This window comes from Moschus berezovskii, chromosome 7 (assembly GCF_049115385.1).
Source record: "Moschus berezovskii isolate FMDL1 chromosome 7, NW_MosBer_1.0, whole genome shotgun sequence".
Classification (NCBI taxonomy): Eukaryota; Metazoa; Chordata; class Mammalia; order Artiodactyla; family Moschidae; genus Moschus; species Moschus berezovskii.
The window spans coordinates 4,069,074-4,087,433 of record NC_142466.1 but is presented as its reverse complement, the minus strand read 5'-3'; the positions used below and the strand labels follow the sequence as shown (position 1 = coordinate 4,087,433).

At 38.5% G+C, this 18,360-nt stretch overlaps 2 pseudogenes; both read left to right on the top strand.

Annotated features, from left to right (window-relative positions):
* Window positions 1–2,608: 2,608 nt before the first annotated feature.
* LOC148777233 (alpha-(1,6)-fucosyltransferase pseudogene) lies at window positions 2,609–3,844 on the top strand (annotated as a pseudogene).
* A 12,613-nt stretch (window positions 3,845–16,457) lies between these two features.
* Window positions 16,458–18,102, top strand: LOC148777232 (olfactory receptor 4C46-like; annotated as a pseudogene).
* Window positions 18,103–18,360: the final 258 nt, after the last annotated feature.

Sequence of the window (18,360 nt, the reverse complement as noted above, 5' to 3'; positions counted from 1 at the left end):
AAGAAACAGTATATAATCTAGTAATTTTTTTCAATTATTTGTTGTTCACTTCAAATTCTTACCATATGTTCAACCAGATTCTTCCTTCTCAGATGGAAAGTTAAGACTCTGAGGTCATTTTTTTTTCCAATATCAAGAAGGTTTTAATTGTTAAGTTTCTACTCAGTTTAACATTTTTAATACAATCTACATTATGGTCCTGACACGACTGAAATGACTTAGCTTGCAAGCACATTGTGATCCTAATTTGATTTCTTCTAATTTGGGGACAATATTAATCTTTCTATTGAATCATACTTATCATGATATTGAAAAAACAGTAGTGGGCTATTAGAAATATAGTACAGATGTTACAAATTAAATAGATTTATGTGGAGCTGGAGATAGAGTGTAGACAGTTGATGTTGGTGAATTACAAAATATTAATATATTTGAGCACTGAATGAGATAAGTCATATGATATTTATGCTGAGAAAGAATTATTTATGTACACATATATGAATTATAAATTTCCTTTCTTGAAAAGGAAAAACTAGAATCAGAAAAAAGTATAGTGGTTTCTGGAAATTTCAAAGGAGAAGTAATGGGATGAATAGGTAGCACACAAACCAGTTTTAGGGAAGGAAAACAATCCTGTTTTATGTACTTAAAAGATGACATACAAATGAACAAGAGACATATCAAAGATGTTCAATATCGCTAAAGTATTAGAGAAATTCAGATTAAAGCTACACTAAGATATCACCTCACAGCTTTCAGAATGGCCATCATTAAAAATGTTACAAATGATGAATGCTGGAGAGGGTATGGGGAAATGGGAGCTCTCCTACATTGCTGGTGTGAATGTAAAATGACACAATACCTAAGGAGAACAATATAGAGGTTCCTTAAAAACTCAATATACCTACTATATTACCCAGCATATGGATCCTGGATATTTGTTAGGAGAAAACCTTGCTTCAAAAGGTTACATGCAGTCTGATGTTAATCACCGTGCTGTTTACAATTGCCAAGACTTGGAAGCAACTTAAATGTCATCAAAAGAGAATGGAGAAACAAGATACAGTATATATATACAATGGAATATTACCCAGCAATTAAAAATAAGGAAATATACCACTTACAGCAACAAGGTTGGACCTGAGATTATCATACTAAGTGAAGCAAGTCAGAGAAAAACAAATATCATACGATATGGCTTATATGCCAGAATCTTAAAATAAAAGATACAAACAGACTTATTTATAAAACAAGAACACTCACAGACTTAGAGAACATAATTATGATAACCAGGGGGAAAGGGGGAGAGGGGAGGGATAGACTGTGAGTTTGGGATTGACATGTACAAGCTGCTATATTTAAAACAGATAATCAAGAATATACTGTATAGCACAGGGATCTCTGGTTAATATTCTATAATAATCGAAATGAGAAAATAATTTAAAAACAAAGGATAATTGTGTGGGTATCAGTGAATCACTTTGCTGTGTACATGCAACTAACACATTATTGTTAATCAACTGTATTTTAATATAAAATATAAATTTGAAAAAACAAGAAAACGAACAAAAGCAAGGTTGTGAAGTATTGATGTAAGAATAAACATAGCCCACTGCCCCAGTGCGGGGCATCTGCGGCTGAGGGCTGTAGTGGCGCCGGCTTCTGGGGAATGGCAGAGACCGCCTCTGCTCCTGCCTCGGGTTGCTGCTTTTTCTAAGAGAGCACCCATGACCCTGATGGTGTTTCCAGTTTTGATCAAGTGTTCTATTGCAGTTATTGATTAACTGAACAAATTCAGTTGATAATTATAGTGACCTGGTTTCAAGCAGTTAATATCTTTCATTGGAAATATGTGATTTCATCAGCTTCTTACATTCTAAGGGAAAAAAGCATGTAGAGTCCATGAAGCACAGGAAAATAAAACTTCCTACTCATACCACCAGGAGGATCTCTTGAAAAGATTCACCATAGGACTACAGGAGAGACTAATTTGTCTGAAGCATCATGTGTTGAAACAACGAAAGGCTACAGCCTTCGCACTGGTTAGAAACAGAGTGATGAAGTTTTTAATTCTTTGAGCTCCAGGACCCCAGGAGAGTGAGTTGAAACTCTGAAAATGTGGCCATTTGACTGGTTCCTGGAGTTGGATCATGCTCATTCTTTTTGCCTGGGGGACCTTGCTATTTTATATAGGTGGTCACTTGGTACGAGATAATGACCACTCTGATCACTCTAGCCGAGAACTCTCCAAGATTTTGGCAAAGCTTGAACACTTAAAACAGCAAAATGAAGACTTGAGGCAAATGGCTGAATCTCTCCGAATACCAGAAGGCCCCATCAATCAGGGGCCAGCTTCAGGAAGGATTCATGCTTTAGAAGAGCAACTTGTGAAGGCCAAAGAACAGATTGAAAATTATAAGAAACAAACTAGAAACAGTTTGTGGAAGAATCATGAAATCCGAAGGAGGAGGATTGAAAATGGAGCTAAAAAGCTTTGGTTTTTTTTTTACAAAGTAAGTTGAAGAAATTAATGAATTTAGAAGGAAATGAACTCCAAAGACATGCAGATGAATTTCTGTCTGATTTGGGACATCATGAAAGGTTTATAATGATGGATTTATACTACCTCGTCAAACAGATGGAGCAGGTGGTTGGCGGGAAAAAGAGGCCAAAGATCTGACAGAGCTGGTGCAGCAGAGAATAACGTATCTTCAGAATCCCAAGGACTGCAGCAAAGCCACAAAGCTGGTGTGTAACATTAACAAAGGCTGTGGCTATGGCTGTCAACTCCATCATGTGGCCTACTGCTTCATGATTGCATATGGCACCCGGCGAACACTCATCTTGGAATCTCACAATTGGCGCTATGCTACTGGCGGATGGGAAACTGTGTTTAGACCTGTAAGTGAGACCTGCACAGACAGATCTGGTGTCTCCATGGACACTGGTCAGGTGAAGTAAAGGACAAAAATGTACAGGTAGTCGAGCTCCCCATTGTGGACAGTCTTCATCTTCATCCTCCATATTTACCCCTGGCTGTACCAGAAGACCTTGCAGATCGACTTGTATGAGTCCATGGTGATCCTGCAGTGTGGTGGGTGTCCCAGTTTGTCAAATACTTGATCCGCCCACAACCTTGGCTAGAAAAGGAAATACAAGAGGCCACCAAGAAGCTAGGCTTCAAACATCCAGTTTTTGGAGTCCACGTCAGACACACAGCAAAAGTGGGAACAGAAGCAGCCTTCCATCCCATTGAGGAATACACGGTGCAGGTTGAAGAACATTTTCAGCTTCTTGCTTGCAGAATGCAAGTGGATAAAAAGAGAGTTCATTTGGCCACAGATTACCCTTCTTTATTAAAGGAGGCAAAATAAAGTATCCCAATTATGAATTTATTAGTGATAACTCTATCTCTTGGTAAGCTGGACTACACAATCGATACACAGAAAATTCACTTCGAGGTGTGATCCTGCATATACGCTTTCTCTCTCAGGCAGACTTCCTGGTGTGTACTTTTTCATCCCAGGTCTGTCAAGTTGCTTATGAGATCATGCAGACACTGCATCCCGATGCCTCTGCAAACTTCCATTCTTTGGATGACATCTACTATTTTGGAGGCCAAAATGCCCACAACCAGATTGCCATTTATCCTCACGAACCTTGAACTGTGGATGAAATACCCATGGAACCTGGAGATATCATTGGTGTGGCTGGAAATCATTGGGATGGCTATTCTAAAGGTGACAACAGAAAACTGGGAAGGACGGGCCTGTATCCCTCCTACAAAGTTTGAGAGAAGATAGAAATGGTCAAGTACCCCACATACCCTGAGGCTGAGAAATAAAGCTTTGATGGACCAGAAAGACCACCAAACTCAGTTCAAACCATTTGGGCCAAACAGTAGATGAAGAAGGCCCCAACCTAACAGCCCATGTTTAAAATGAGTCAACATCTTCAGCATCAGGAGCAGTTGGGATCTGACAGATGCTTTATTGGTAGAATTGCTCTTTAATAGGGGCTATAGTGCCCTTAAACCCATACACAGTCCAATAATGTACTGACGTATAACATGCAAGCAGATTGTTTTCTATGTTACCCCTTCTTTCAAGACTATGTCCCCATGAAACAAACACTGCCACATTGTGTAATTTAAGTGACACAGACATTTTGTTTGAGACTTCAAGCATGGTGCCTATTCGTGAGAGACCTGTGTGACCAAATGAGATGACTTGAATAGTTCCCTCTTGTGGGGAGCTTGATTCTTAGCCAGTGGTGGTATTGTAACCACTGAATTCACTCCAGTCAGCAGATTCAGAATGAGAATGGATGTTTTTGTCTGGAATTTTTTTTTTTAAGTAATTGCACCAGTTCATCCACCTCATCATTAATAAGTGAAGGATACAACAGAAAATAAAATATTCACGCTCCATTAGGAACTTTTGTAAAACAATGCCATGAACAGATTCTTTAGTACTCAATGTTTCTGGACATTCTCTTTGATAACAAAAAATAAATTTTGAAAAGAGGAAAAAAAGAAAAGAATAAACATAAAAACCATTGAAACATAATAGAAAGTTCAGAAATAGACTTAAATAGATGAATTGTTTTACAAAGATATCAAAGTGATTAAATCAGAAATAATATGTTTTTCAACAAATTACACTACACCACATCAATTGGATATCATTATATATAAAAAAAGGAACTTCAACCACTACCTCATGCTATAGACAAAAAATAGCTCAAAATGAGTCAGAGATCAAGATGTCAAAGCTAAACCTATAGAAAATCTATAGGAAAAATACAATCAAGAGCCATAAAGAAACTAAAAAGTTGAACATTGTCAATATTTTAAATCTGATCATTAGAGATCATACATTTTAAAAGTAAAAAAGCTATCCACAGAGTATGAAAAAAATTGTATCTATATTCATATGTACAAAATTTTACATTATATATAAATTTATGTGTAAATTTGTATATGTAAATTTATTTTATATATAAATACATATATATGAAAGAAGAACTATATCTAGAATATATATATATATATATATATGCATCACCTATAATTTAGTGATGAGAAACCCAGAACTCCTATTTTAAATTGCACAGAGGTCTTCAAAATAAAACCCAAAAACCTTCCAAAAAGGTGTAGAAATTGCCTATAATATTAAACATTAAAAATTATTAGCTTCAGTTCTTATCAAGAAACCAAACTAAAACCTCAGTAGCTGATCACTACACACGTCCTAGAAGGACCAAAATGATACCAAGTGGCAGAGATGTCAAATAATTCACTTTGAAATCAGAAATAACTTCCTGTGTTTCATGTGTCTACCCACATGGGTGTTGTCATTCAGCATTCCATAATGACTGCCACAACTCTCCCAGACGTAACTTACTGGAAACTTTTTAGAGTTTCTCTCTATATTCATAGTCTTCTAATGATTGTGAAAAACAAGCTTTGCATGCAAATACTTTAAAATTGTTGTCATTAGTTTTATGACCTCACTGCTCCATCTCTTAAGTATATTATCATATGTGAAACAAATCGCCAGTCCAGGTTCAATGCATGATACAGGATGATCGGGGCAGTGCACTGGGATGAACAAGAGGGATGGGATGGGGAGAGAGGTGGGAGGGGGGTTCAAGATGGGGAACACATGTACACCCGGGGCAGATTCATGTCAATGTAAGGCAAAACCAATACAATAATGTAAAGTAATTAACCTCCAGTTAAAATAGGTAAATTTAAAAACAAAAGGAAAAAAAAGAAAACAGTACTAGGTTTCCAAGAACTTTGATACTGATAACAAGGAAGAAGATCTGTCTCTGACATAAGTGCACAAATTAACTATATTGCAGGTTCCAAGGCTGGAATAATGCTCTCCTTGTCATTACATGGCATTTATCCTTAGAAAACCAGGCTTGTATAAAAGGGATTCACCTATTTTAGCTGCAAGTGCAGTTAATACAATTCCACACTCTCAAGCATGTTTCTTCAGAATACCTACTTCTAAGAAAAAGCCTTTCCATCAAAGCAGGTAATTAGTTCCTGGGAAAGAAAAGAACAGCTATAACACAAAGTCCTTGAACCTGTATTGGAACCTTCTTAAATATCCACATATGCAATTGAAAATATCTTCATCTGTTATTTACATTTCCAGAGAAAGACTTATCAAGAGTGGAAAGGCCCTTTTGGAGGTGTTTCCACCACATTTTCTGCCTGCTGACTTTTGGAATAGACCATCCATGGATGATCATTTTTCCATGGTTTTCTAAATCAATTTATTCTAAATTCAAGTTCCAGGTTTTCTGTGAAATTTCATTGACACTTTAGGCTAGAAGGAAATATATAAACATACAGAATGGTTTATCTACTGATTTGATATTGAGTTATCTGAATAACTTCTTTCTGAGTGTGTCGCATCTTTCGTATTAAAAATTCCTTATCCTACGAGTAGGTCAATTTGAAGATGGGATTAGTTCTGAATACCCTTAAATATAATTAATATCATCTAAGACCAGAAGGTAAGTTCTTCAACAGTGGTGATGCTTAGTAAAGATTGTTACTTTATGTATACTGTTGTTCAGCTCCTCGGTCACGTCTGACTCTTTGCAACCCCGTGGACTGCAGCACGCCAGGCTTCCCTGTTCTTCACCATCTCCTGGAGCTTGCTCAGACTCATGTCCATTGACATGAGTTTATATATATATATATATATATATATATATAGTAATTATGTTTTAATACTTTTCAAAAACAATAGCAATTTTAAAGAATTAAATTTTAAAATTTATTTTTAATTTTAAAAGAAATAATTCACCTCATTCTTCTGCAAAATGTTGAAAATGACAATGCCAGTGACCAAGCATATTAGTTTGGTAATCAGAAATACCAGATTAGAATCTTGTCTTTTCCTACTTGCAACTTCTTGACCTTGGGTGCATTTCTTGCAACCTTATGTTCTTATTTCTTCTAATATCAAGTGAGAAGAATAATCCGCCTCACAGGCTGTCATAAGAATATGAATGTATCCAGAACACCGCTAAAGACACACAGAGGAAATTTACTTATTTTTATGACTATTTACGCACCCAGGATTATGAAGAATTGAATTTTTGGCAATAATACAGAAAAAAAAAATTAACCCTACATTAAACAGTCATCTCCAACTTTAAAGAAGCCAAAGAGACCCATATTACACATAGCATTTCCTCCAAAGAAGTGTTCTACATATCCATGTTTGGACTAAACAAGTCATGGTTTGTATCAATTAATAATCATGTTGATGTACTTTGTGTGTGAGGTGTATTTAAATTTTGTTTTCAATGTCATAATTAGTCTTCATTTTTAAAAGAAGTATCAGATGGCAAAATAAATGTAACAGAGGTTAGATAACTGGGTCTTCTTAATGTTGATGAGACTCAACTTTTTCATCTGTAAAATTAGGTTAATGACACAATTACTATTGTGTGCTCTGATTGTTTCTGCTATATGCATGTAATGATACTATTCACACAGATTCATTCCAGATCACTTCTCTACACGGATGATTCCTCACAGGCAGGTCCATCTGTGTTTGAAAGCTGAATGGTCCTTTCATAGTGTATATATTTATTTGTGCATCATTTGCTAGCACTTTTTTCTTTGGCAGTTTACTAATATCAAACATTTAGCCTCTGATTATTTGTGACTTCGCATACTAATAGTCCAGAAGTATACTCATTGGAAAGGAATTGCCCTTTTTTTTCCTCACCCCTCCCCAACTCCCCCATCATTCTCTCCAGAAATAATGAACTACTGTTAACAACTGGATGTGCATTTTTCCAGATGGTTTGTATTCATAAGTGTATTTTTTTAAATAGCAATATGTCATAAGGTACAGCTGATTGGTTACGTGTTACTGAATGGTGTGGGCACCTTTGTGTGTGTGTGTGTTTCTGCCTTGTCCTTTTCCTGTTGTCTGGTCTATCTGTCTGTGTTCATCACTTTAATAGCTGCCTTCTCTTCTTTGAGTCATTAAATACAGTCCTCATGATGGGACATTTTCTGGTCTTGTAAATAGCTGTACAGCCAGCATCTTTGCACACAGCTGTTTGTGCCTTTATCTGCTTCCTCAGGATAAACTCCTAGAAATGGGGTTGTTAGAGCAAAGGTAGGTCATTACATGGAGGGCCCAGGAACTTTTGCCAGCCTGAAACTCTCATTGTCAATGTTGAGAACCAATTTCCTCCCAGCTGTCTCCAATGGTCACTGCCCAGATGGGCCTGTCCATCAGTATTAACAGCCACACATCTTAGGCTGAGGCTCTAAGCTTAAATTTGTGTTGATCTCTGTTTATTTGGTATGTCCACTTTTTTTCTATCACTGCACAGTATGAAGTAGCGCTAATGGTAAAAACCCGCCTGCCAATGCAGGAGACATGAGACGTGGGTTTGATCGCTGGGTCAGTACGATCCCCTGGAGAAGGAAATGTTAAGCCACTCCAGTATTCTTGCCTGGGAAGTCCCATGAAGGTAGGAGCCTGTTGGGTTACAATTTATGGGATCGCAAAGAGTCAGACACGACTGAGGCAACTTAGCATCTACACAACCATGACATGCATATAGTAATCTACAATTAAAAGTATACCTATAAATTAGTGATTAGGGAAATTTATAGGAAAGATGTTAATTTTGTTGCAGTCACTCCTGTATCTTTTCATTACTTTCCCATACATTCTCTGCTATAATTTGTGTCAGCTCATATATAGTCTGATTCTTGTATTCCTTTCAGTCTTGCATCCTTCTATCATATAAATCACACAAATATCTTTACTGGAAATATATGCAGCATTCCCTGTTTCTCAAATCTCTCTTCATCCTTACACTCACATTCTCAATTACTTTACACGGTTTCCCATTTCCTAAGAGTAGCAAGAAAATCCATCAACCATTCATAACTTTCACATCCATTTACTTTTTTTTTAAATTTTTTTTTGGAGGCTAATTGTTTTACAATATTATATTGGTTGGCTTTGCCATACATTGATATGAATCCGCCCTGAGTGTACATGAGTTCCCCCTCCCGAACTCCATTCCCACCTCCCTCTTACCCTTATACTCCCTCTGGGTCATCCCCGCATACCAGCCCCGAGCATCCTGTAAAATGCATCGACCCTGAACTGGCGATTCGTTTCACATATGATAATATACATGTTTCAATGCCATTCTCCCAAACCATCCCACCCTCACCCTCTCCCACAGAGTCCCAAAGACTGTTTTATACGTCTGTGTCTCTTTTGCTGTCTCGTATATAGGGTTATCATTTGCATCTTCCTAATTTCCATATATATGCGTTAGTATACTGTATTGGTGTTTTTCTTTCTGGCTTACTTCACTCTGTATAATAGGTTGTAGTTTAATCCACCTCATTAGAACTGGTGCAAATGCATTTTTTTAATGGCTGAGTAATACTCCATTGTGCATATGTACCAAAGCTTTCTTATCCATTCGTCTGCAGATGGACATCTAGGTTGCTTCCATGTCTTGGCTATTAAAAACAATGCTGCAATGAACATTGGAGTACATGTGTCTCTTTCAATTCTGATTTCCTCGGTGTGTATGCCCAGGAGTGCGATTGCTGGATCATATGGCAGTTCTACTTCCAGTGTTTTGAGGAATCCCCACACTGTTCTCCATAGTGGCTGTACTAGTTTACATTCCCACCAACAGGGTAAGAGGGTTCCCTTCTCTCCACACCCTCTCCAGCATTTATTGCATGTAGACTTTTGGATAGCAGCCATTCTGACTGGTGTGAAATGGTATCTCATTGTGGTTTTGATTTGCATTTATCTGATTATGAGGGATGTTGAACATTTTTTCATGTGTTTGTTAGCCATCTTTATGTCTTCTTTGGAGAAATGTCTGTTTAGTTCTTTGGCCTATTTTTTGATTGGGCCATTTATTTTTCTGGAATTGAGCTGCAGCAGTTGCTTGTATATTTTGGAGATTAATCCTTTATCAGTTGCTTCATTTACTATTATTTTCTCCCATTCTGAAGTCTGTCTTTTCACCTTGCTTATAGTTTCCTTTGCTGTGAAGAAGCTTTTAATTGTAATTAGGTCCCATTTGTTTATTTTTGCTTTTATTTCCAATATTCTGGGAGGTGGGTCTTGGAGGATCCTGCTTTGATTTATGTCAGAGAGTGTTTTGGCTACGTTCTCCTCTAGGAGTTTTATAGTTTCTGGTCTTACATTTAGCTCTCTAATCCATTTTGAGTTTATTTTGGTGTATGGTGTTAGGAAGTGTTCTAGTTTCATTCTTTTACAAGTGGCTGACCAGTTTTTCCAGCACCACTTGTTAAAGAGACTGTCTTTTCTCTATTTTATATTCTTGCCTCCTTGTCAAAGATAAGGTGTCCATAGGTGCGTGGATTTATCTCTGGGCTTTCTGTTTTGTTCCATTGATCTATATTTCTGTCTTTATGCCAGTACCATACTGTCTTGATGACTGTGGCTTTGTAGTAGAGCCTGAAGTCCGGCAGGTTAATTCCACCAGTTCCATTTTTCTTCCTCAAGATTGCTTTGACTCTTCGAGGATTTTTGTATTTCTATACAAATTGTGAGATTATTTGTTCTAGTTCTGTGAAAAATATCGTTGGTAGCTTGACAGGGATTGCATTAAATGTATAAATTACTTTGGGTAGTATACTCATTTTTACAATATTTATTCTTCCAATCCATGAACACGGTATATTTCTCCATCTCTTAATGTCCTCTTTGATTACTTTCACTAGTGTTTTATAGTTTTATATGTACAAGTATTTTGTTGCCTTAGGTAGATATATTCCTAAGTATTTAATTATTTTCATTGCAACAGTGAATGGAATAGTTTCCTTAATTTCTCTTTCTATTTTCTCATTATTAGTGTATAGGAATGCAAGGGATTTCTGTGTCTTGATTTTATATCCTGCAACTTTATATCCTGTATTCATTGATTAGCTCTAGTAGTTTTCTGGTAGAGTCTTTAGGGTTTTCTGTGCAGAGGATCTTGTCATCAGCGAACAGTGAAAGTTTTACTTCTTCTTTTCCAATTTGGATTACTTTAATGTATTTTTCTGCTCTGATTGCTGTAGCCAAAACTTCCAGAACTATGTTGAATAGTAGTGGTGAGAGTGGGCACCCTTGTCTTGTTCCTTACTTTAGGGGAAATGCTTTCAGTTTTTCACCATTGAGGATAATGTTTGCTGTGGGTTTGTCATATATAGCTTTTATTATGTTTAGGTATGTCCCTTCTACTACCACTTTCTGGAGGGTTTTTATCATAAATGGATGTTGAATTTTGTCGAAGACTTTCTCTGCATATATTGAGATAATCATATGATTTTTATTTTTCAGTTTGTTAATGTGGTGTATTATGTTGATTGATTTGCGGATATTGAAGAATCCTTGCATTCCTGGGATAAAGCCCACTTGGTCATGATGTATGATCTTCTTAATGTGTTGTTGGATTCTGATTGCTAGAATTTTGTTAAGGATTTTTGCATCTATGTTCATCAGTGATATTGGCCCGTAGTTTTCTTTTTTTGTGGGATCTTTACCAGGTTTTGGGATTAGGGTGATTGTGGCCTCATAAAATGAGTTTGGAAGTTTTCTTTCCTCAGCAATTTTCTGGAAGAGTTTGAGTAGAATAGGTGTTAGCTCTTCTCTAAATTTTTGGTAGCATTCAGCTGTGAAGCCATCTGGACCTGGGCTTTTGTTTGCTGGAAGATTTCTGATTACAGCCTCTAGTTCCGTGCTTGTGATGGGTCTCTTCAGATTTTCTATTTCTTCTTGGTTCAGTTTTGGAAAGGTGTACTTTTCTAAGAAATTGTCCATTTCTTCCAGGTTATTCATTTTATTGCCATATAATTGCTGATAGTATTCTCTAATAATCCTTTGTATTTCTGTGCTGTCGGTTGTGATTTCTCCCTTTTCATTTCTAATTTTATTGATTTGGTTCTTCTCCCTTTCTTTCTTGATGAGTCTGGCTAGTGGTTTGTCAATTTTATTTACCTTCTCAAAGAACCAGCTTTTGGCTTTGTTGATTTTTGCTATGGTCTCTTTTGTTTCTTTTGCATTTATCTCTGCCCTAATTTTTATGATTTCTTTCCTTCTACTGACCCTGGGGTTCTTCATTTCTTTCTTTTGAAGTTGCTTTAAATGTAGAGTTAGGTTATTTAGTTGACTTTTTTTCTTGTTTGTTGAGGCATGCCTGTATTGCTATGAACTTCCCCCTTAGCACTGCTTTTGCAGTGTCCCAGAGGTTTCGGGTTGTTGTGTTTTCATTTTCATTCATTTCTATGCTTATTTTGATTTCTCTTTTGATTTCTTCTATGATTTGTTCGTTGTTCAGCAGCGTGTTGTTCAGCCTCCATATGTTGGCATTTTTAATAGTTTTTCTCCCATAATTGAGTTCCAATCTTACTGCATTGTGTTCAGAAAAGATGCTTGGAATGATTTCAATTTTTTGAATTTACCAAGGCTAGATTTATGGCCCAGGATGTGATCTATCCTGGAAAAGGTTCCATGTGCACTTGAGAAAAAGGTGAAATTCATTGTTTTGGGGTGAAATGTCCTATAGATATCTATTAGGTCTAACTGGTCTATTGTATCATTTAAAGTTTGTGTTTCCTTGTTAATTTTCTGTTTAGTTGATCTATCCATAGATGTAAGTGAGGTGTTAAAATCTCCCACTATTATTGCATTGCTGTTAATTTCCCCTTTCATACTTGTTAGTACTTGTCTTACATATTGCGGTGCTCCTATGTTGGGTGCATAAATATTTAGAATTGTTACATCTTCTTCTTGGATTGATCCTTTGATCATTATGTAGTTTCCTTCTTTGTCTCTTTTCACAGCTTTGTTTTAATGTCTATTTTATCTGATATGAGTATTGCTACCCCTTTCTTTTGATCTCTATTTGCATGGAATATCTTTTTTCAGCCCTTCCTTTCAGTCTGTATGTGTCCCTCGTTTTGAGGTGGGTCTCTTGCAGACAACATATATGGGGGTCTTGTTTTTGTATCCATTCAGCCAGCCTTTGTCTTTTGGTTGGGGCATTCAACCCATTTATGTTTAAGGTAATTATTGATAAATATGATCCTGTTGCCATTTTCTTTATTGTGTTGGGTTCGAGTTTATACACATTTCTGTGTTTCCTGTCTAAAGGAGATACTTTAGCATTTGTTGAAGAGCTGGTTTGGTGATGCTGAATTCTCTCAGCTTTTGCTTGTCTGTAAAGCTTTTGATTTCTCCTTCATATTTGAATGAGATCCTTGCTGGGTACAGTAATCTGGGCTGTAGGGTATTTTCTTTCATCACTTTAAGTATGTCTTGCCATTCCCTCCTGGCCTGAAGAGTTTCTGTTGAAAGATCAGCTGTTATCCTTATGGGAATCCCCGTGTGTGTTATTTGTTGCTTTTCCCTTGCTGCTTTTAATATTTGTTCTTTGTGTTTGATCTTTGTTAATTTGATTAATATGTGTCTTGGAGTATTTTGCCTTGGGTTTATCCTGTTGGGGACTCTCTGGATTTCTTGGACTTGGGTGATTATTTCCTTCCCCATTTTAGGGAAGTTTTCAACTATTATCTCAAGAATTCTCTCATGGTCTTTCTTTTTGTCTTCTTCTTCTGGGACTCCTATGATTCGAATGTTGGGGCGTTTAATATTGTCCCATATGTCTCTAATATTGTCCTCATTTTTTAAAATTCGTTTTTCTTTTTTCCTCTCTGTTTCATTTCTTTCTACAATTCTATCTTCTAGCTCACTTATCCTGTCTTCTGCCTCTGTTATTCTACTGTTTGTTCCATCCAGAATGTTTCTGATCTCATCTATTGCCTTATTCATTGTATATTGACTCTTTTTTATTTCCTTTAAGTCCTTATTAAACTTTTCTTCCATCTTCTCAATCCTTTTCTCCAGGTTATTTATCTGTAACTCCATTTTGCTTTCAAGATTTTGAATCATTTTCACCATCAAAATTCGAAATTCTTTATTAGGTAGATTCCCTCTATCTTCCTCTTTTGTTTGTGTTGGTGGGCATTTATCTTGTTTCTTTACTTGCTGGGTATTTCTCTGCCTCTTCATCTTGCTTATATTGCTGTGCTTGGGTTGGCCTTTCCCTCTTCTGGCTGTTTGTAGAGTTCTCTTTATTATGTAGTTTCCTCGCTGTGTGTGGGGTTGGACGGGTGACTTGTCAAGGTTCCCTGGTTAGGAAGCTTGTGTCGGTGTTCTATTGTGTGGAGCTGGATTTCTTCTCTCTGGAGTGCAATGAAATATCCAGTAATGAGTTATGAGACGTCAGTGGGTTTGGAGTGACTTTGGGCAGCCTGTATTTTGAAACTCAGTGCTATTTTCCTGTGTTGCTGAAGAATTTGCATGGTATGTCTTGCTCTGGAACTTGTTGACCCTTGGGTGGTGTTTGGTTTTAGTGTAGGTATGGAGACTTTTGATGAGCTCCTACTGATTAATGTTCCCTGGAGTTAGGAGTTCTCTGGTGTTCTCAGGATTCGGGCTTAAGCCTCTTGCCTCTGGTTTTTGGTCTTATTCTTGGAGTAGTCTCTAGACGTCTCTATCTGTCATTTCCAAGGTGGTTCCCTCTGTTTTAGCTTCTGTTTGCTAGTCTCTTCAGTGTCTAATTTCCGCCCTGATACTAGGGGGCGGGTAGACACTTTTTAAGGCTCAGTTATTCAGTCCTGTTCTGGGAAGGGAGGAACGCTGCAGACAAATATCTCTGGCATCTGTGGGGAATACTCACAGTGTCTTGGCCACACTGGGTTTGCCTCCACTCACTGTGCATGTGTTGTCCCAGTCTACATTGCACAGGCTCTAGCTTGCTCTGCCGGGAACTGTCCGAAGTTGGTGCTGGGTTGTATGCACTTCCCAGGTCTGAGAGTCTCAAGTTCAGGTTCTCGGGTACTCCACAAAGGTTCAGACTTGGCTGGGTCTGCGTTTTGTGCCTTCCCCGGTCCGAGCAGCTCAGTTGACCAGGTGTTTGGCGAGAGCAGTCACTGCGACTTATTGCCTCTCCAGTCCCTGCCACTTGGTTTTCTGGGTGTACAACTGGCGCACCTTCTCAGGCAGATATCGACCGGCCCGAGCCCAAAAAGTCTTGATTAGCAACAAACCTGCCTGAAGTTTGTATCGGATGCCTTTCTGGGGCCGCGGTTGCCCCCTCCGGCTCTGGCCGACCTCCCTGCCTCTCTTGGCAGGGGATGGGGGATGGGCAAACCGCATCTGGCTAGCTCTGCTCAGCCCTTTGTTCTGTGATCGGGGCTGGCACAGTCTTAGGTTAGAGCTTTCCACCTTTTCGTTGGGAAGCTATCCAAGTCTGCTTTGCTATCCCCTGTTAGATCTCTCAGATTGTTCTCGCGACATTCAAGCCCAGTCCTCTCTCTAAGCAGTTCAGCCGGCTTCTCCCTGCCCAGCCCCCACTTGCTAATGGCATATGCAGGCGTCTGCGCTATTTCTCCACTGGGAGTTACCGTTTGGTGGGTAATCTGTGGGTTTTAATTATTTCTTTCTTTTTCCTCCCGGTTATGTGGCCCTCTGAGGTTCCAAGGCTCACCACAGACTAGCCAGTGAGAGTGTTTCCTGGTGTTTGGAAACTTCTCTCTTTTTAAAGCTTCCCTTCCCTGGATGGAGCTCCGTCCTTACCTCTTTTGTCTCTCTTTTTATCTTCTATGTTTTTTCCTACCTCCTTTCAAAGACAAGGGGCTGCTTTTCTGGGTGCCTGATGTCCTCTGCCAGCATTCAGAAGTTGTTTTGTGGACTTAACTCCACGTTCAAATGCTCTTTTAATGAATTTGTTGGGGAGAGAGTGGTCTTGCTGTCCTATTCCTCCGCCATCTTGTTCTTTGTCTTTTATATCCATTTTCAACCTCTTGGGCTTAGCTACTACTATGTGCTCCCTCAGTCGTGTCTGACTCTTTATGACCCCATGGATTGTACACCATCAGGCTTCTCTGTCCATGGGATTTTCCAGGCAAGACATGGAGGGGTTGTCATTCACTTTTCCAGGGAATCTTCCTAACCCAGGGATCAAAGCTGCCTCTCTTATTTTTCTTGCATTGTCTGGCAGATTATTTCCCACTGAATCACCTGGGAAGCTTTGCACTATTATGTGTAAGACCTATTGATTCACATTAGGTTCTGGGTCATCTCAAATGATTAAATGTACACAGATGGTCTACTGCTGTGTGTGCATCATGTTCCTTATGTGTCCAACTATAAACATATCCTAGGAGAGGATTTGAGTTAACTTCAAGAGATCAGAAATATTTTCTTCCTTTATCAAAAGAAAAAAATAATACTCGTCAGAATTCAGAACTCAACAGAATTTGGCATTTATTACATGGAAAGGATAATGAATTCAAGATTGAGCTAATATGATGTATTTTTTCAGGTTATGTAATTAACCATAATATAATATAAATGGGGAATAGGAACAACGTGACAGAGTTTGTTCTACTGGGACTCACACAGAATCCAAAGCTGCAGAAAGTTATATTTGCTGTGTTTCTTGTCATCTACATTGTCTCTGAGGTAGGGAATGTGCTCACCTTGGTCACTATCACAGTCAGCCCATTATTGGGGTGCCCAGTGTACTTTTTCCTATCTCTCCTTTATTGATGCTTATTAATAACCTCTGTCAATAACCCAAAATTGATTGTAGATTCACTCCATGAAACAAAAGCTAGCCCTGTCAATGAATGCATAACTCAGACCTTTGGGGAACACTTATTTGGAGGTGCTGATGTCATCCTGCTCACTGTGATGGCCTATGACCACCATGTGGCCATCTGCAAACCTTTGCACTATACGACCATCATGAGCTGGCAGTTGTGTTGGCTGCTAATTGGAGTGGTATGGGTGGGAAGCTTTCTTCATGCACCCATTCAGATCCTCTTCATCTTCAGGTTACCCTTCTGTGTCCTAATGTCATAGACCACTTTATGTGTGATCTGAACCCTTTGTTAAATCTTGCTTGCACTGATACCCACACTCTAGGGCTCTTTTTTGCTGCCAACAGTGGTTTCCTCTGTCTGTTAAAATTCCTCCTCTTGTCGGATTCCTATGTGGTCATTGTGTGCTCCCTGAGGAAACAGAAAAATGTTGGCTGAAGCTCAACACTCAGAAAACTAAGATCATGGAATCTGGTTCCATCACTTCATGGGAATTAGATGGGGAAACAGTGGAAACAGTGTCAGACTTTATTTTGGGGGGCTCCAAAATCACTGCAGATGCTGATTGCAGTCATGAAATTAAAAGACGCTTACTCCTTGGAAGGAAAGTTATGCCCAACCTAGATAGCATATTAAAGAGCAGAGACATTATTTTGCGAACAAAGGTCCATCTAGTCAAGGCTATGGTTTTTCTGGTGGTCATGTATGGATGTGAGAGTTGGACTGTGAAGAAGGCTGATCACCGAAGAATTGATGCTTTTGAACTGTGGTGCTGGAGAAGACTCTTGGGAGTCCCTTGAACTGCAAGGAGATCCAACCAGTCCATTCTAGAGGAAATCAATCCTGGGTGTTCATTGGAAGGACCGATGCTAAAGCTGAAGCTCCAATACTTTGGCCACCTCATGCGAAGAATTGACTCACTGGAAATGACTCTGATGCTGGGAGGGATTGGGGGCAGGAGGAGAAAGGGACGACAGAGAATGAGATGGCTGGATGGTATTACCGACTCTGTGGACATGAGTTTGAGTGAAGTCCGGGAGTTGGTGATGGACAGAGAGGCCTGACATGCTGTGATTTATGGGGTCACAAAGATTCGAACACGACTGAGCAACTGAACTAAGCTGAACTGAAGGACACACAGTTTGGAGGCAAGTCACAAGGCCCTCTCTGCATGTGTCTCCCACATCACAGCTGTCATCATATTCCTTGTACCCTGCATTTTTGTGTACCTGATACCAGCAACTACTTTTCTGACTGATAAAGCAGTTACTGTGTTTTATACCGTGATAACTCCCATGTTAAATCCCTTAATCTATACCTTGAGAAATGCTCAGATGAAAAATGCTGTTAGGAATTTATGTAATAGAAAAGTGATTTCAGGTGATAGATAAAATTTACAGGAATCCCACCATTGAGTTTACTAATGCAAATGTCAAAAGGACATTGCTGATGCTTTCAACAAAGAATACCTATGAGATAAAAGGAAAATAAATAGCGAATATATATCATAGATTCTGCAGTGGGGAGAAGAAATGGGTACACAGAAAGTCAGGAAAAACTTAGCAGGAGACTACTTTTGCATGTTTGGAACATCAACCATGTTGTGGTTTAGTTTTTCCAGTTTTATCAATGTATGTGGATTAATAAAC